The sequence below is a fragment of the Rutilus rutilus genome, assembly GCF_951802725.1.
Source record: "Rutilus rutilus genome assembly, chromosome: 8".
In the NCBI taxonomy this organism is placed as follows: Eukaryota; Metazoa; Chordata; class Actinopteri; order Cypriniformes; family Leuciscidae; genus Rutilus; species Rutilus rutilus.
Genome location: NC_140222.1, coordinates 40,918,122 through 40,939,225, shown reverse-complemented (window position 1 = coordinate 40,939,225; position 21,104 = coordinate 40,918,122).

The following is a 21,104-nucleotide window of genomic DNA, read 5'->3' as shown; positions in this document are numbered from 1 at the left end:
TCCTAATATAAAGGCCCCCAACAGTGAGAGCCGGAAGAAAACCAATTACAGGATTATACATCTTTTCAATTTTGATAAGGTGAAGTAATTTCGGGGAAATACAATGAATCAATTTTAAATATTCATATGTCCCAAAATTATTAACAAATTCAGTGTGATTATATAGGTCACCTGACTGATTTCATAAGTCTGTAACCAAAATTAAATCTTTATCAAACCACTCACTCCAAAAAAAAAAAAAAAGTCTTGTTTTTGAATATTATATATCGATTATTCCCAAATAACACAATAATGGGGAGAAAAATTGTGTTTGTAGACCAATTTCCACTCGTCCAAAGCTTGTTTGTGAAAATTGGACGACTTAATTGGGAGTTTAGTACATTTAAAATCACAAGCAAGTAAAAAGACCACCACATTTATTAAAGATTAGCTTGGGAATAAAGAACCATGGAAAATTCTTCCCAAAAAGACAGTGCTTGATCCAATACATTAAAATATATTATTACAGTTTTTCTCGATTGTTTACACATATTTTCTGAAAGCATGCCTCATATTCTCATAACTCTACACACAAATCCAAAAAAACACACACAATGGGCAAAACCCCTCATCTCTCCTGCAAAATGAAACTTTGCATTCAAAACAATGTTATTTCTTCTCAAAATGGTATTTTGTTTTCAAATGACACACACAAACCATCACATGAATAGACATTTATAAGAACCAGTTGAACACTGATGTGCTCAATGTAAAACACTATGATGAATGGAAAACACTTCTTCTCCATTCATCATAATGACTTAGGCCTTTTTTTGTTCAGTGTTACACTTACTACAGACAGTACAAACATACTGTAAGTGTGTTGTAAAATATTTGAGAATATTGTTTTTATACTCAGAACACACAAATACATGGTAACAAGTATATTTTATTTTTCCCACAAAAACAATGTACACAGTGTACATCCCAACCAACACAGAGTTGTACATACAGTGGTGTCTACATGCAAAACAACAGAATAATTTACTGTATACAGTTACAGTAAAAAAAAACAAAAATTCCAATGTTGGCATCCATTGCTCCATTGAAGAGCTCACCTGTTGCCCTTTTATGCTAAAGCTCTGATTACTAATTGTAAAACTGTGTGACGGGTGTTTGCCCATGTGATGAGTCAGTGTGTATATTTGAGTGGCAGTGTGTTCCTTGTGAAAACAAGAGATTTTCTGCATGAAAATTGTGCCAAAAGCAGAGAATTGTGTGTAGTGTTTTGAAAAAAGTGTGTTTTAGAACTGCAATTTGAGTGTAAAGCAGGAATTGTGCTTGTAGTTTAGCAGAATTGGTTCAGGGGGTTGGTGAATGAGTTACATGTTGTGGTCATTGTGTCTCAAGTACCAGAAAATGTGAGTAAACAATCGAGAAAAACTGTAATAGTTTCAAAATCTAAAGCATTTAATCGTCCTTCTGATACACTTTTAATTATGTTTTTTTGTAATCTTTGTGGAAAATGTTCTGTAATTCTCTCTGAGGCGGATTTGCTAATTACGTATCTAACTACCTATTTAACCTGTATTCCAGATATACTCGAAACAACAGATTCGATGTACAGAAATAAACAAGTGTCATTGACTAATAGTTAAAGTGAAATCTCTTATCTCAACACCTTTAATTTGAGAGCAATGAAGAGTGTAAAGATGTAAAGTTTCAGCTACTAATAAAAACGGGGAAATAGGGCATCCCAGTCTAATGCCTCTCTGGATAACAAAACGAGAGGATGTACCGCTTGACAAAGAAACACTACTTGAGATATTATTATAAAGTGTGTGGACCATATTTATAAAGGTTGCGTCAAAACCAAACTGACATAGAGCTCATGAAGTTGTGCTCCACGGTATCGAAAGCCTTATAAAAATCAAAAAACAAAATAAGAGCTTCTTCATTTACCAGATATGAATAACCTAGAAGATCTAACACCAGTCTGATGTTATTAGAAATATTTCTTCCCTTCATAAATCCAGACTGGGTGACAGATATGATTTCCTCAAAACATGGTTTCAACCTATATTTGCATACAGAGACGCTAATAATTTGTAATTTAAGTAGCGTAATTGGGCGCCAGTCAAAAGGCAAACCATCAGGTCCTGGGCCTTTTTTTTTAATGATATTGACTAATTCATTCAATGACATCTCCTCTTCACAAAGGCTTTTGTTATTTATACTTAGACAGTGAGTGAAGGGTAGTGTTTTGCTAAAAAAATAAAGCACTTGAATCAGGTTTAAAAGATGATGTATATCATTTTTGATAAAAGTCTGAAATGCATTTAGAAATTCTTTTGTCATCTAATACAACAGCGTCATCAATATACAAAGAGTTCTCCTCGTTACTGTTTGTACTCACGTGAGGACACGTTAGGTCAAGACTTACACATTAATGTTTAAGATCAACTAACTTACACTTGGCCCCCCACTAGAGTGTTGTTAGCAAGGTGGTTATTCAGTTACAGCACAAATTCTTCTCAAATTTGATCCGATCTATATGTTTTCATAATACTGGAAGCGTGACCTCACCCGCGGACATCCACTTGTGTTTGTTTGCATATCGCATGCCAAACCTTTCTCAAGTGCACTCGTAAAAGGAAGTACAGTAGGGCAGATTTGTCTATGAGGTAAGAGAGCTATAAATAGCACAATCCTTGCTTAAAAGACTTAAGTTTTTAGGTTCATGAGTGTCGACTAGATTCTGATTTTGGCAGTGCTGTTTTAAAAGCTCGACTTCCCAGGATCGGAGCCAGTTGCTAATGTGATGACAAATGATGGTAATAATATTGAAAAAAAAAAAAAAATCTCCTCCTAGAGAGATGGTGGCCGCGAGTCTTATAAAGCTGAGAGCGCTTGGTTTATAGCAGCTTGCTTTCCCGGTCACTGCAAGGGCTCCCTTCCGCTACTCAATATACTTTACTGGCAAAACATATAAAACACCAACCGGTTTTTCCTTTTTTTTCCCCTTTCTTGAATTTGAGCTATTGTCAGACAAACTGCATGACTCATGGAATATATTTATTTAAAAAAAAAAAAAACATCGAAAAGACCAAGATTGTTTCTACAACCCATTAATGAGGAATACATATTTTTGAAATGAGCAGAATTAAGCTAAACATATAAGTAACAGAAATAACAGTGGCAAGTTATACGATACTGATATTTTACATTCCTGTGAAGCTTAAAAAAATATTCCAGAGCAATAATTCACCTAAAAATGAAAAAGCGTAGAAAACGAAAGGAGAAGTTTTGAAGAATGCTCACACTCCTCTTTTCCATTCAACAAAAGTTGTTTTTTTCCATTAACTTTCATTGGATGGAAATGAGCATCGTGAACATTCTTTGAAATGTCTCCTTTTGCGTTCCAAAGTCCTACGTTTTGGTAAGACATGAGGACAGAATGTTCTTTCCTTTAACGTCGTTGAGGATAAATTAGAGTTGAGGTGCAACCACTTGTTTTATTAATGTGATTTATTAATACCTTGCTGATTATTTTCTCTGTTTTAATTTCTGTAACGCGCTTGTTTTAGCTTGTACGAGGCACTGATGTGGAAAAAGAGACTGAGAATGATGACTGAATCAGTTTTTAAATATTGGTCTTCTATCCATACTTCTATAAAAAGTCTTAAAAGGCATAGATAAATAAGCAGATGATCTCTGCAGCCATGGTGGGGTTTTTAAAGAGAGTGAAAACACATTCAGCTATCTTTCAGGCGCAGATGGTGTGTGAATGGGTCTCAGAAGGCTGTCAACTACTTTATCAATCTCAGCTGATTGATTTAATACTCATTAAACCAAAAACAAGACTGTAGCAAACAAAGCTCCCAGTCAAGATGTGCAGAAAGCGATTTCATTTGTAATAGTGACTTAACAGTCAAACCCAAACTAATTAAACAACAATATTGTATTATATAAGTATAATGGTTTGGTTTGTAAATGTATTCATTTGATGTGGGAACGCTGTCTTTCTGTATTTCGCATGTATTCTTATACTTATGTAATAAAATGAGATATTTCCATGCATGATGTCTATATTTGATATGATACATCAATTTAATGATGAAAAAGGGCAGAAATACCTTTTTAATGTCAAGGTGTACAAAAGCGTTCCCTGAGAATGGCTGTTTATTTGAAATTTCCAAGAATTTAATTGAATAAAAGATTAAATTAATCCTTGAAAAAGTATGAGATTTAAAGTGCCCCTATTATATAATGTGTAAGATTGCTGTTTGTGAATGTTAAAAGTCTGCATAGTTTCAAAGATCAAAGTGCAGATAAATGGAGTTATTGTCTCCAAAAAGAAAGATCTGATTCTGAACTGCCTGAAACAAGTCATTAGTAATTCCAGTCTTCCTGCATGAACCTATGTAGGTTTGTAACAAATTGCATAATGCCAGTCTGTGGTTTTCATTGGATGCTGACAAACAACATCTACTTTGGCCCGTCCTTCAATACTGTAGTTGTAGCTGAAGCCGGGAAAAGTTTGCTTTGTGTAGTCAACATGTCGAGAAGAAGCTATTAAAGCAAATCCTGGAATCTTGGGCAGGAATTTAATACAGTAAAACTGACGCCATCGTTACTGTTCGTATCACTGTGTATCAAATGCTGAGGAAGATCCACTGCTGAAATTCACATATGGTAATGGCCGTTTAGTTTTCGACACATGCTGTAATTGGGAGACAGACTGGGCCATCACACCAATCACACTTGGCCATCTGACCAATCAGAGCAGAGTAGACCAATCACAACAGACTGGGCTATCTGACCAATCAGAGCAGAGCAGACCAATCTAAACAGACTGGGCCATCTGACCAATCAGAGCAGAGTAGACCAATCACAACAGACTTGGCCATCTGACCAATCAGAGCAGAGTAGCCCAATCACAACAGACTGGGCCATCTGACCAATCAGAGCAGAGTAGACCAATCTAAACAGACTAGGCCATCTGACAAATCAGAGCAGAGTAGGCCAATCACAACAGACTGAGCCATCTGACCAATCAGAGCAGAGTAGACCAATCACAACAGACTGGGCCATCTGACCAATCAGAGCAGAGTAGACCAATCACAACAGACTGAGCCATCTGACCAATCAGAGCAGAGTACACCAATCACAACAGACTGGGCCATCTGACCAATCAGAGCAGAGTAGACCAATCACAACAGACTGAGCCATCTGACCAATCAGAGCAGAGTAGACCAATCTAAAAAGACTGGGCCATCTGACCAATCAGAGCAGAGTAGACCAATCACAACAGATTGGGCCATCTGACCAATCAGAGCAGAGTAGACCAATCTAAAAAGACTGGGCCATCTGACCAATCAGAGCAGAGTAGACCAATCACAACAGACTGGGCCATCTGACCAATCAGAGCAGAGTAGACCAATCTAAAAAGACTGGGCCATCTGGCCAATCAGAGCAGAGTAGACCAATCTAAAAAGACTGGGCCATCTGACCAATCAGAGCAGAGTAGACCAATCTAAACAGACTGGGCCATCTGACCAATCAGAGCAGAGTAGACCAATCTAAACAGACTGGGCCATCTGCTGAGGGTGAGAAAGGAGATGTGATGGGGGAGCTTCTTGCCAGGCAAGTCCCCGTGAACCTCCCATTCCTCCACCCGCTCGTGTCTTCCAGTTGAGTTTCTGGATGGGTTTGGCTCAGCATCAGAGGTATAGAGGCTGAAGACTCAACTTGACACCCACCCTCGGGTGCAGCGGCCCAGTCTGAGCCGGAGTTGGCGGCCATGCTTTCCTGAGCAGCTTGAGTGGACTCCTTCACCCTTCCCTGAGTGTTCTCGGCTGGACGATTGATTACTGGGGTTGATCCTCAGTGCAATGGCAACAGAGCCTGGATAGATGTGAACATATTGCCTCCTCACGTTCTGTTGCTGTCACAGCGGACAACCGGAACAAGGTAAGCACTTTAGCACACATTACACCACAAACACTGAGGGACACGAAGTCTCCCAGCTTGGTCAGCCTTGTTCCACAATGATACGAGAACCCCAACATGTGGCGCGCCAAACATAGTTCCTTTAGTTCCGTTGGTACGGAGTTTGGACGTTTGGTTAACACTCGCCAACACAGGCTGGCTTCTCAGGACGATTCGGCTCGGCTCGGCTATGCAATTCAATTCGCCAGTCGCCCTCCCAGGTACAACAGAGTTCTTTTTACGTCAGTACGAGGTGAGAATGATGCTGTCCTCTGGGCGGAGATCACAGTCCTCCTAGAGAAGGACACAATAGATCCCGTCCCTCCAGCCAAGATGAAGACAGGCTTTTACAGCCCTTACTTCATCGTACCCAAGAGCATGTCCTGATTTTGCCAAGATAGACATGTTCCTGGTATGTTAACCCAGAAACATATCTAACTTGGCACAATCAGTACATGTTGATCCTGGAACAACATTCCTGTCCGAAAGTTTAAACCTAACCCTACCCATAAGTTATCCCTAAAATCAGAGGGAAATGACAGGTGAATAACACTGATGTAGAAGCATACCAGTACAAGGTTCTTCCCTTCGTGTTGTCCTTGTCACCTCTCGTCTTTACCAAAGTGACAGAGGGCACCCTTGCCCCACTTAGGGAAACGTGCATTCGCATCCTCAACTATCTCGACAACTGGCTAATTTTAGCTCTCGAGAGTTGTTGTGTGCACACAGGGACATGGTCCTTGAGCACATAGCCTGACAGGGACTTCAGGTCAACTGGGAGAAGAGCTCCCATGTGCAGAGCATCTCTTCTCTTAGTGTGAAGTTGGACTCGGTCACAATGACAGCACGTCTTTCAGAAGACCGTGCTCGTTCAGTGCTGAATTGCTTGAATTTCTTCAAGTACAAGACAATGGTCCCTTCTCAAACATTTTCAGAGGCTCCTGGGGAATATGGCATCCTCGGCTGTAGTAACGCTGCTCGGGTTGATGTATATGAGAACTCTTCAGCACTGGCCATATGTCCGAGTCCCAAGATGGGTATGGCGCAGTGGCACACACCATGTGACCATCACTCTGGTGTGTCGTTGCACATTCAGCCCTTGGACAGACCTTGTTGTACCTTTGAACAAGTGTCCAGGCGTGTTGTTGTTACAACAGATGCATCCAAGACAGGCTGGGGCGCCATATGCAACGGGCATGCAGTTTCAGGGTCCTAGACGGGACTTCGAATGCATTGGCACTACCTTGAGTTGTTGACTTTGCTTCTGGCACCTGAGGAGGTTTCGACATTTGATTCAGGGCAAGCACGTTGGACAACACCGCGACAGTGGGTTTACATCAACCACCAGGGCGGTATATGCTTTCTTCAAGTCACAACCCCACCCACCATCTCCTCCTCTGAAATTTTCATTCAGTTAATTCATTTAGTAGTAGTAAATTACTGGTCATCCAATTTTTTATGTCAACTATGCATTCCTGAATTGGTATATTTTATCTTGCCGTGAAGAAACATAGAGCTGAGTACCATCAACGTAACAGTGAAACTATCGCCATGCTTTACATGCTACCTCTACAACTTTGCCATCGATAGCCATGTAAATCACTGGTTTTATTCAAGATTTACTTGCCGATTTACCCGCACCAACATCCGCCATCATAATTAAAGAGCGCCACTCTTAAAGTTATGCTAGCTGTTTAAATTCTGTACAAAAGTTTAAGATATTAAATGCTTTACAACCATTTTTCAATGTTAGTTTTAGTTTATTAACTAATAATGGAACCTTATTGTAAAGTGCTACCAAACTTTTTTTGCACAAGATATGTTTTGCACAGGTAGTTTAATTGGCCTGAGCTACATATAAGAGTAATCCTAACAAACTAAAAATATTTCATTTATTTTATAAGTAATATGTATTTTTAACTGCATGTTGTCATAAGAACAACCAGTAGTCAGTAGTCGAAAGCTGTATACGTTTGATTCATTAAAAAGAACCAACTCAGTGTCATTCATTCAGGAATCAATTACACTACTTGTACTACCTGTTCTGTACATTCAGTAGTGGTGTTGAATAAATATTGCAAGAACCTTGAGTATTCTTTCAGCATTGGTGGAGCAGTGGAACAAGAGAGAACCGTTAACAGAACCGATTTTATTTTTTAAGTGGATCTGAAAAAGAACTGGTTCTCAGTTCCCAACCCCACTAATAACGGGAAAAAAAAAACAATCCAATGAGTTCATGCTTTGGTGTATGATGTCCCAAAATAGATGTTAAATGCATTACAAGACGCAAAGTAATCCAGCTTTGGGGTGAACAAAAGTTTGACATTAAGCGAAATTGGTGAATAGAGGAGTCCTTAGAAACAACCTGCTTTGCAGAGTCCAAGTTTACCGCAAGATTGGACAATGGATTTAACATGATCCATTGGGATCCATGACCCTGCTTTTCTTAAAAAAAAAAAAAAACAGGTCATGTTGAGTTCTGATTCAGTGAACTAAAACTTGGCAACACAACTTCTTCTTCGGGAGACTCGATGGAAACTTGTTCATCACTATTGCCATTGCCACTTTAACTGCTTTTCCATGCAATCGCTCCGGTACCCCTGTGCAGAAAAGGGGCCAAGAGATGCCGGGTTTGAACCACAGCCCAGACCCGCCACCATTTAACTGGTGATCCCAGCATAGTGGTTAACCTCCAGATGTTTCAATCCTTCCTACTGTAAAATTGGGGTTTAGGCAAAAGGCAAACCTCTACACCCATCGTTATGGATGTCATTCCAGTGCTACATTCAACCTGCAATGTCCAGACTCTTGCACAATGTTACGTCCCCTGAAGTTATTAAGGGGTATAGGGAATAATTCGGTGTGATGTCAAAGTAAGCAAGTGAAACCAAGGTGTTTAAGGCAAATACACAGTTTATTTACACATTACAGTGGGGAAAAACCAAGGTGGGAAAAAATCCAGGCATGGGAAAAGAAGAAGGGAACTGGGCGGCAATCAAAGACGACTGGGAAAGAAGCAGAGATGATGTCATCACCTCCAACAATTTACAGCGAGTAGAACCAATGTTGAAAATAATCATAATTATTTCATAATTACACACGAGTTTTAGTAGTTTTTTCAAATTTCACTGGTTTTAATTGTTATTTAGTTTTGTATTTTCACTTTCATTCACAATTGGTTTTAATGGATTTAATGGCTTTTGAAAATAACTCATTTTAGTCTGCATTTCAAAACAAAATTACCAGTCAAGTTTCACTGAAAGCTTTTGAAAATGGTGACTTTTAGCTTACACTTCAAAATAATACAAAATTACCATCAAGTTTTATGTCAAATATGATCCTTAATAAATTATTTTAATAGAATGATTTGGTACTCAAGAAATCTTCTACTTCTCCTTCTCCTTCTCCTTCTCCTTCTTCTTCTTCTTATTATTATTATTTAAAAAATGTGGAAAGTGTGGAAGTGTTCTTTCATCAAGATTCTTTGATGAACAAAGTTTGAAGAACAGTATTTATTTGAAATAGAAATCTCGTGTAACATGATCAAATCTTCACTGTCATTTTTGATCAATTTAAGGCATCATTGTTGAATGAATATATAAAAAATTTTTTTAAACATAGTAACACAAACATTTTTGAATGCCACAAATAAATGAATATTATTTATTAAACATTAATTGAAAATATGAAAAGTTTCTGTAGTTTTATTTACTGTAGTACATACTATAGTGCATTTCAGTGTAGTTTTTTGCAAACTCCTAATTTTTGTTTACGTGATAATTTCACCCAAAAATTCTGTTCATTTGCTCACTGATCATTTACTCACCTTCATGTTGTTCCAAACCCGTAAGGCTTTCGTTTCTCTTTGTTTATTCCCTCATAATGTTGGCCATCCATTCACATTTAAACATTGGTTAACACAAATACATAGAGTACATCAAATATGGTAAACAGAAGGTCAACCGAAATCGTTTGATGTGCGAGAACATACCTCACTGGTTCTTGCAGAAGCGTGACATGAATTAAGATCACACAAGGCAGACTGGCCCAAGTGCAAATATTTATGTTGACTAAACCACGGTGTATGATCTCCATAATTGTGTGTAGGCTCTGCGTGGGACAGTATGCAGATTTCAGACTGCACACAAGGCTTTGTGTATGTAACATGAATTAGAAACAGAAGTTTCAGAAGCCGGACTGAAGCCTCATTTGCTTCTCATTACAAAGTCAACACAACCCATACTTACATAATGTGATGGATATCAATTGGGTCAACTATTAAATGATTGGATTCGAAATTGTTATAAAACCTAGAGAGTGTATTTGAATATGCTATTTGAATATGTAAATTGGTCCCCACCTCCACTCAATCACACCAGCTCAGACTACCTGATCCACTCGGTCAACTGTAGTACACGCTACAAAATGGTGAGTGGAAATGTTGGTTTAATGCAGCCATATATGTTTGAACCAGAAACTGATTCAGAAGGAGAAGAGGAAAAGTGAATTACACAGGGTCGTGTACAAGCCTGTGTATCAGAATGGAAATTTGTTTTATGTATTGTACTATGTACTACAACGTCGGACATATAGCAGTAATTGATATGATTAGCCTTTGACTTGACTAAGTTATCAAACAGCTAATAATTGTGACGGAGGATAGCTAGTTGGAGCTGTGCGAGTACCAGCGGTTACAATGGTGCCGTGACCCGGATGGGTGTGAGGTTTGGGGGGTGAGTGTAACTGAGGCCAGCTAATAAGAGCAATGCGAGTAAACTAGGGGTTACATTGGTGCCTTGACCCGGATTCGAGTGAGGTTTAGGGGGGTGAGTGTAACTGAGGCCAGCTAATGAGAGCAGTGTGAGTAAACTAGGAGTTACATTGGTGCCGTGACCCGGATGGGAGTGAGGTTTAGAGGGGTGAGTGTAACTGAGGCCAGCTAGTTAGAGCTGTGCGAGTACCAGGGGTTACAATGGTGCCGTGACCCGGATGGGAGTGAGGTTTAGGGGGGTGAGTGTAACTGAGGCCAGCTAATAAGAGCAGTGCGAGTACCAGGGGTTACAATGGTGCCGTGACCCGGATGGGAGTGAGGTTTAGGGGGGTGAGTGTAACTGAGGCCAGCTAATGAGAGCAGTGCGAGTAAACTAGGAGTTACATTGGTGCCGTGACCCGGATGGGAGTGAGGTTTAGAGGGGTGAGTGTAACTGAGGCCAGCTAGTTAGAGCTGTGCGAGTACCAGGGGTTACAATGGTGCCGTGACCCGGATGGGAGTGAGGTTTGGGGGGTGAGTGTAACTGAGGCCAGCTAATAAGAGCAGTGCGAGTACCAGGGGTTACAATGGTGCCGTGACCCGGATGGGAGTGAGGTTTAGAGGGGTGAGTGTAACTGAGGCCAGCTAATAAGAGCAGTGCGAGTACCAGGGGTTACAATGGTGCCGTGACCCGGATGGGAGTGAGGTTTAGGGGGGTGAGTGTAACTGAGGCCAGCTAATGAGAGCAGTGCGAGTAAACTAGGAGTTACATTGGTGCCGTGACCCGGATGGGAGTGAGGTTTAGAGGGGTGAGTGTAACTGAGGCCAGCTAGTTAGAGCTGTGCGAGTACCAGGGGTTACATTGGTGCCGGGACCCGGATGGGAGTGGGTTTTAGGGGGATGACTGTAATGGAGGCCAGCTAATAAGTGAGTGTAACTGAGGCCAGCTAATAAGAGCAATGCGAGTAAACTAGGGGTTACATTGGTGCCAGGACCCGGATGGGAGTGAGGTTTAGGGGGGTGAGTGTAACTGAGGCCAGCTAATAAGAGCAGTGCGAGTAAACTATGGGTTACATTGGTGCCGTGACCCGGATGGGAGTGAGTTTTAGGGGGATGACTGTAATGGAGGCCAGCTAATAAGTGAGTGCATCTGAGGCCAGCTAGTAAGAATATGCAACGCTATGCACCAGAGTTTATGCTAATCGTCTAGTTTTCGAAGCTTGCAAACAGAAGCACCCTAAGAGCCATTGGTTAAGTAGATAATTTGATCAGCTGCTTCAACCACTAAAGTAAATGTTTTTCCTTGCACTGACGTTATAGCATGTACATGAGGCCGCAGCACCATGTGGAATTATTTGAATGTGAGTAAGCAAGGCCTTGTCCCTCTAAAAAGGGACTTTTATATCACCATGAAACACATTATTGCATTCCTTCACTTGCAATGACATATGTCCTCGAAAATGTTCCATTTGCATTTAGTTTTACAACAACATGTCTCACCCAAACCTCGAAAATATGGGTTGTTTGATGCCGAACTTGAAATGCGCTTTGATAAAGCGTTGATTTTTTTTTGGTTGTTGTTGTCAATATAGAGATAAATATCATGTTTTTTTTGCCATGTGAAACCAAATGCATAAGGTAAAAATTTGAGTTTTTTTTGTTGTGGTCAGCTTTTAAAGAAAGAAGGGTAAATGATGATGTGGTAAAACTGGCTGTGACTTTTGATTTAAAATTGAAGCCTTGATGGTTCTTCCCTAGTGTTCTCGACACCATTTGCATTAAAACAGCCATGTTAGCTGTAACAGATGCTTTTACAGTTATTGCAAACTGCTAAACACAAACCGCACTAATATTAAAACCAGGCAGCTCTTCTTATGATGCAGCAGGCAAACTAATATTTGCCTTGGAATAGCTGTTGACCTAAGCGTTCCTCAGTTTTTTTTTATCATGTGGTGACATTTTCAAGTTCGGTTGACAAATCAATGAAACACCTCATTAAATTGTGAGCTGAACACAGACAGAAGTAAGTATTTCTTCATAACACAGAGTTTAATGACTTCAACGATATCCAAAGCATATTCTTCACATACTGTGAAATATGAGTGAAAATGTTCAAACATTGTACATTTTCATTTAAAAGCAACATTTGGGTAGACTGAACCATACGGTATCAGCAAATCAAAAATTGACAATGTAAAATGTAAAGGCTTTTGATTAATTGTACAAATCTTGTGAGAAATAAGTGTGCTTGGTTATTGAATGTACACTTATTGTGTACTTCAAATCTTAAAAGTATTTTTCATGACTTAAGTACACCTTTAAAAAGTGCACTTTGTCATAATGTCAAATGTAACTATTTTAAATCCCAAGTAAGCTTATTTTGACTAAAACATACACATGTAAAGAACTTGATTACAGTTTTAACTGTAATGTGTAGTTCAGTATTACTGTTTTTAAACTAAGTTAATTTATTTCAAATGTACTAAATTGCAACTTCATCATAAAAATGTGTAATTGCAAAATATATGACATAATAATTCCAATATAAATCGGGGGAAACAACGATCTCTGATATTTTGAATTTGGACTGCAGTACCTATTTCGACCACTAGCTGTCATTCTTACAGACTGCACCTTTAAGTCCCACTTAAATGGGTCAGAAAACACACTCGTTACTAAATGCTAAGTGAATTTAATGTAAATTTGAACCATAATACTCTACATTTTCATTTAATTGCAAATAACATGCAATTAAGTGTCAGAAAACTATTTTTTCTTACGAAGGGCTATGTATCATTTGAGGTCAAAAGAATATAAATTTCTTCAGTTGATTTTATTGTATTCATAATAAATGAGATTAAGTAAATGTTTAACATAATTGTATTTATTTAACAGTTAAAATGTTACTTAATTTGAAATAAGTTTCATTCTGTTAGTGTGATTTTATCATTTATAAAAGTACCAACAAATATATCAACAAACTTTACTAAAATGGCAGGTTTTTTTTTTTTTTTTTTTGATAATAAATTTTATGAGTCCTCCAGACCTGGTGGGGGCAGCAGAGAGATTAATATGGTCATATTACCTGTTTAGAAACACATAAGAGCAAACAGAGCTCATTTTACAAAGTTTAGATGAACTTTACTAAACCAAAAAACCTTTAACCTTTAGTATTTTACTGCTCGTCCCGCACCGTTTAAGCTACAGACATGAATGACACCTCAAATTGTGACTGAGGAAAGATTCGTTATTACTAAAGAATAGTATTGTGTTAAAGTCGGCATAAAGTTGCGATTGTAATTTCTCCCAAATTTTGACATATATCTGAGTGAAATGGCTTCTGGAACAAGAACAAAGGTAGGGTGGGGCTTGATTTTGTCCATGGGAAATTGTTTGGATGAGTTGTGGTTTGCTATTGGTGGATGATGTGATTGACAGATTGCCCCGCCCTTGTTATCAGAGAAGAAAAGAGATGAGCTGCAAGAGGGGGGGGAATGTTATTCTGATTCAAGATTATGAGAGCACATGAATGTAAAAAAAAAAAGAAAAAAAGAATGAAGTGCACATATTAGGCTATAATAAATACTACAATATTACATTAAAAAAAAACAAAAAAAACAAGCATTGTCCATTTTGATTTCATGGGACTTTAAATGCTACTCAACGCTTTAGCAAAAACTTAGCATTTAGCATTAAAACTGTGATTTCCACAGACAAACTCATCTTATAGTTTCTGCAGATTTTATTTTGATTGCTTGTTTTTTGTGTGTGTTTTTTTTCGTCAGAACCACTGGTAAGGAAATACAAGGAGCAAAAGATGTTTTGAACTAAACAAGCTCATCTCATTTGTGGATCTCCCAGTTGTCAACTATGTTTAGAAATGTTCCAGCTCTGGTACTTCCATCTTGCATATTAGTTCGGGAACAACATCGTTCTGTTCAACGCATGCATGACTTCATCCGTTACCTTTACTTTGCGATAGTGATGTGAATAGCAGTAAAGCAGGGATGCCCATGTGCTTTGTATCACACTGTGAAAATATCCTCATCGCTGGTACAGCGCAACCGCCACTCTGACCCCTTACATCACTGAACGCAGCGGCCGTTGAACAATCCCACATGTGAAAGCCTTCAGAGACACACTTTGCGAAAAGCATTCAAAAAAAAAAAAGGCGTAATAAAACTGTTATTTATAGGACTCAAACAGACATGTAGTTTGTCTTGAACCGGCTCCAAACGGGCAGCGCAGTCACTCGGTCTTTGCTGAAACACTTAGCGTGGATCTCAACGGCACACATCCTCCATGCGTACTGATCTAAACTTCTCTGCTTTTTTTTCCGCCACATGAAAGCTCAAAAAGTATATTAAAAATTAGGCATATAACATTTTGTGGTCGGAGTTAAAAAAGGACGCCGAAAAATGCTCTTGGATATTTTTTTATGATGTCATTGGGAAAAATCTACAACATCATTAAATGTATGAGAATATGAGGAGGATAGGTTTGTTATGCCAAACTTTCAACATGGCAGAGAAAAGTGTCTTGGGCTCATTAAAACCTACAAAAAATCCGAAGACTAGAATATCTAAGAGACTTTTTTTTTTTTTTTTTTGCAAGCATTACAAATATAATGAAATTGTTCACTAATAATGTGCAAAGAAAATTACCGATACATACAATTCACTGCAGTTTCCAGCTGAAATTAACACTAGAGGCAGTAAAACACCAGCAACTTTTATTCCTTTTCATTCAAAATTATGGTTACAGGGGTAGATTATCAATTAATAAAAGAATCATATACTTTTAGGGTACATTTCACATCAGCAAGAAAGTGTAAACAATGTGCTTTCAGTTTATATATTATCAGTGGAACGTATGCAGCTAGATAACAGGAGGAATGTGACAGTAAAGTCCTTAATTATAATTTTAATGTAGGCTAGTGTTATTTGATATTGCATATAAAGTTAATTTAAATGTATAATTATTATTTTATTACGAACGAAATAAAATTTCCCACCATAGTGTCTTTCCAACACATTTGTGATTGAAATGAGATTGATAGAAAATACATGTTTAATATTTTTTGGAGTAAAATTTAAAGTCGCGATCACAATTTGTCAAAATTTTGCAGGCAAAAAGGGTCCAATGCCTGTTGTCTGTATAGTTTCGCGATATATGAAGCAAAGCAGATGATTATCGATATTACTGAATTTTGTCCAGAAAAATTTAGCAAACAACAGCAAATATGTCTGCACTTTAACGGTTAATTTACACGTCAACAATGTACTAAAAACGGGAGGGGGGAAATATTTAGCGTTTTTCGCTTACAGACGACAACATTGTCAAAACAATCCCTGTTCACATGGATCAGTGAAAACGTTTAAAAACACTGTATTATTCATGCCAGGCCAGTAGGTGGCGATGTCACTTTGGAAAAGAAACACTACGCACATAAAGTGCACGTGATACACATGCGCATAACATCACTATTTTCACAGATACATGTTTTTGTACTTTACACGGAGACGATAACGGACGATACTTGCGCTTTAAAAACCCGTAAAAAAAAAAAAAAGAAGTGTTTTCAGGTCCCCAAAACGCTGTTGTTGTGTAAATGAATGACCAAAACGCATAAACAGTTTTCAGTTTTTAGCTTAAATGGTGTCCTGTAAACGTAACCTAAGTCTTGCTAAGGCAAATTTTTGTAGCTAGCTTTTGATATATCCTAAATACAAATAATTACAAAATATTATTTAGTTGTATCAAAACATGTAAAAAAAAAAAAAAAAAATGTATCTTGATTTTTCTTTATCATCTTCATCTCATATTTCAGATATCTCAAAAATGACACTGTTGTCTCCTTGGTAACCAAATACACTAATTAAAATAAATAAATAAATAAACTTTATTAGGGTCAGAATTGTTGGTTGTGGTGCCATAACAGTAATTTTTGCAAAACTGATTATTGCGCACTACACACTAAATTCACATTTTATTTTCACACAATAAATAGTGAAATGGTTTTTGTTTGTTTAACTTTTGTTGTGCCTTTTTTGTAAGACTGAAAATCTGGGTCTGTCAAAAGGGTAAAATAATAAAATCTTTTGACCCCTGCATGTTTGAACCTCCGAGCTTTCAGACACAGACAAGATCATTAAGCACTGCACAACATCACCATAACTGATATACTAAAATAATATATTTCTTTACTTACTCTTTAAATGTTCCCTAATGTAATTTGCAATGTGAATGTCCTAGATACTTCTGACATCAACTTAGCTAGTTGCGACTTGCGACTGCACCATTCATCTTTCTCCATTGATGACCATTCAAAAGAATCTGTGTATTTTATGAAATAAGCTACATATAAATCATAAACATTTCATTATATTATAGTAGATGTGTAGCCAGTGCTTCTGTAACCAGCATGAAATGGATATATGCTTCCCTGTCCGCTGCCGTTGACGTCACCGCTCAGGCTAGTCGCTAGTGAATGGCTTGTGACTGAGCACATTCTTGGTGCCATCAGCCAATCAGCAATGGCATGACATCATCTTCCAGTGCATTAATGGCTAGACAACTGCCAGTGAATGGGAATGCTAATGGATAGCTTTCTCCAGGTATTACAGACCTCCTGGATCTCTCCAAATGCCCATTCAAGAAAATTCTGCAGACGCTCCGATGGGCTCGACCACAATGCTTTGAAAAAGCCACATTACCAAGAGTAATGGCCACAATCTTTCTGAGTGCAACCAGTGTCCTTGAAGACATTTACATCTACTGATGCTTTTATCCAAAAGTGATTCACAAAAGCGATTCGTCTTGAGCGGAAAATTACATTAGAAGTGCTGCGATGCTAAGTTCTAAAGCTGGTTAAAAAAGTATATGCAAGTACTTCAAGTGCACTGAAGGAAAGGGGTTCGCTATATACCTATATAGTTTTACATTTATCAGCAAATGATTTTGCAAATTAATAATTAATTTCAATATAATAATCATTTAAAATATAAATGTGTGTGTGTGTGTGTGTGTGTGTGTGTGTGTGTGTGTGTGTGTGTGTTTGTGTGTGTGTCAGGATTACTATAGTTAGCTAAACTGAAACTATATAAAAATATTTTTGTTACTTGTAATAAAATAAATGTTAACTGAAATATATATACATAATTATAACTTAAACTTATTTTATTTCAGCTAGTTGCCAAATAAACATTTCTCATTTTCATTTAGTTTATTAACTTGATGTACTAAAATAACTAAAATAAAAACGTATAAAAACTATGTAGACATATTAAAAAGACAAAAGGAGGAGGAGGAGGATCTGGCGATAGACAGGGACAACATGACATCATGACTTTGCGTAAACATACACGCCACTTTCCAGTGAAGTGGCGTGTTATCTATATGCATTTTGAGCTATCCGCGTGTATGTCCACGCCGTCATCTTCCGCGTGTATGTCTACGCCGTTAAATGTCCGAGTGATTCCGCGTGTATGTCTACGCCGTTAAATGTCCGAGCGAAACGAAGCAAAATGTATATCTACATCTGGGGAGCGATATTTTTTTACTAGGATGGTAGGGGAAGACTCATAAATGGTATTAACCCCAGTGACGGGTAGGTTTAGGGACGGGGTTGGGGTAAGTCATCTATATTTATATAGAGAGTAATGTAACATTAAGTCAACAGCGTTGATAAACACGCTGAAAAGCGATTATGCGTGTTGATAGCACGCCAAAAATGGAAATACGAATTGGCGTGTCATACATACGCCATTTCATGAGATCAGTCTGACAGGGAAATGAAAGCGCTAGTGTAAAGTTCTGCCAGGATGGTCCCTGTCCATACCTCCCCGGGGGTCGGCTGCGCCCCTGCCTTTGTCTTCGGGCTGGATATGCAGAGTCCGCTACCCTCTGAATGTGAACTACGGGCGGGGCCTGCGGCAAAGAACTTTACCATCCAATATTTTTGTTTTCATTTTCTGGTCTATTAAAGGGGAACAAGGCAACTCTAGCCATTTCTTCGCTGATTTTCACTTTTGTTGTCGCGTGTTTTCTCAACGAGCTCCCCCTACAGCTGTGGGCCGTATATTTCACAACACTGTAGTAAAAAAATCTCACTTGCGGCACCCTCCTCCCCCTTTCTACCCCTGCTCATGTGCATTTGTTATTATGGGAGCCGGCCAACTTTATCGTGTGGAGCTATGTCTACCGAGGTGAGTAATACATCATGCACAGTATCATATGGCGTGTGTGTTTATGTTGAATTGCCGTAAAGCAGTTTGTGTTTCTCGCTCGTTCTCGCTTCTCACGAGACTTCCTATTTCCAACTTACCGGGACGTTAGTCCCCATGTTGCAAGGTTGGTTTTCCACCGGGGAACGCTGGGGGGGTGCGGGGAAAGTCACCATTCTCACCAGAACAGGTTATTTAACCATCCAAATGATTTCTAAATGGATTTATTAAGTTGAAATAGTTGCCAAGTTCCCCTTTAATTAAAAAATGTCATTGAGAGATCATCTCGCCTTCCGAGTCTTTCTGGTAGAACTTGATGAGCCGGTAGAGGGAAACACCACGGTGGATCCGACGGAGGGAAGAGCAAAGGTGGAGCACCAATGGGCTTCCTGGGTGGAACCTGGGGACCAACCAATGGCAGCGGAGCAGGACGAGGTGGAGACCCAAGTCAAACCATGAGGATGACAGCCCAGGGTGACATCGTAGATCTGGAGGACCGAGGAGACGTCGTCGGCTCAAGTGAACGTGGTGGAGGTGGGGGCCTGGCAGAACAGGGCAACACTGGAGGGGGTCAAGGACCAGAGGAAAGGAGGAACCCGGTGAAGCCGAAGGGGTGGAGGGCTGAGGCGAAACCAGGATGACGAGAGATCAAGGTGAAGCCGGAGGGTCGAGGGAGCCCGGTGAAGTCTTAAGTAACCACGACGGAGTTGAGGGAGTGCAGAGCCAAGGACAGGTCGAGGTGGAGAAATGGGCCTGGAGGAGCCATGCTGGTGGTGGAGTCAGTGGCAAGGGCGGAGATGAGAAGCTATAAGGCACCAGAAAGGCAGGTGAGTCCAGGGGACTGGATGGAGCCAGCAGTGAGTACAGGAACAACGGGTGGGAAGGATATTAGACTGGATCAGGTCATCCAGAACACTTGGGTTCGAATGAGGATGGGATGGGAGCGAGCTCCGCAGTAAAATCAATGAGCCAGTGATCCTCATCTGGCTCTGAGTAGGACTGTCCTGATGGCACTGACTCCGTGATGGACCTGGCGATCAGCTCCGGCCTCGGGATGGAAGTGTTGACCGGCTCTGGCTCCGGGACGAACTCTTTGGCTGGCTCCGGCTCCATGGTTGAAGGGGGTTCTCACTTGTGGTCTGTGGCAGATGCTGACTCGAGGTCTGATTTTGTGGTGGGCTCGGGCATCGTCATCAGGTCCACAGTGGAGGATGTTTCTTGCTGTCTGGGACACTCCGGGCTTGGACGATAAGCCAGATCTGAAGTGGGCAGAGAGATGGCTGCTTCAGAGTTGATGGCGTCTTCCTCAACGACTTCAATGGTGAGGGATGATCCGAAAACCCACAAGGCGTATTTTAATCAGCAACATCTGTCCTAGAATGTCGTCCACTCCTTCGGAAAAGCAGTTTAAGGGTCTCATCATCCCAGCGTGCCTCATTTTACAGCTCCATGATGTCCTCTTTAAACTCTTCCAGCAAGCGTCTCTTCTGTCAGTAACTCGGTTATTCGGTCACGCTCAATCCAACACAATGGATTCAGGAATACACTCAAATAGTCTTTAATCCATGAACAGAAGTACTCAGGAGAATCTCGGGAGAATTGACGTTAATCACACTGAAGCAAAGACAATAACCGACAGAGAACTGAACAAAACAGGGAGTATATACACAGGTTTAACAAGGTAACTAAATGGGAGACAGATGAACATAACCATTAACTCATGAGTAACCAAGGTTACTAACAAGGGTAAGGAGAACATTACACTGAAAGGTTATCCCTTAAATGCATGCCTCGGGTGTTTAGTGACCCGGGACGTCATTCACTACCCTCCTCCTCATTGGTTTTTTTAAGGTTAGACATAAACATTCTTAGTATTCCTCAATCAATTCATTATAAACAATATAACAAGAAAAAAATATATAAAAGAATTGCTGTTTTCCCATTCAGTTTTTGTTTAAATTGTATAGGGTCGCTAACGACCCAAGGTGTTTAACAGTGTAAGTATATTTTTTCTGGTCAACAATAATAGAATTTTTGATTACTTTGATTACTGAATAAGTGCAATTCACCTTTATTCCTCAAGGTGTCAATGTCTGATACACAATAATGAAGTGACGTTTCACTCATAATCACTGCAGGCAGAAAACAAAAGAATAGGA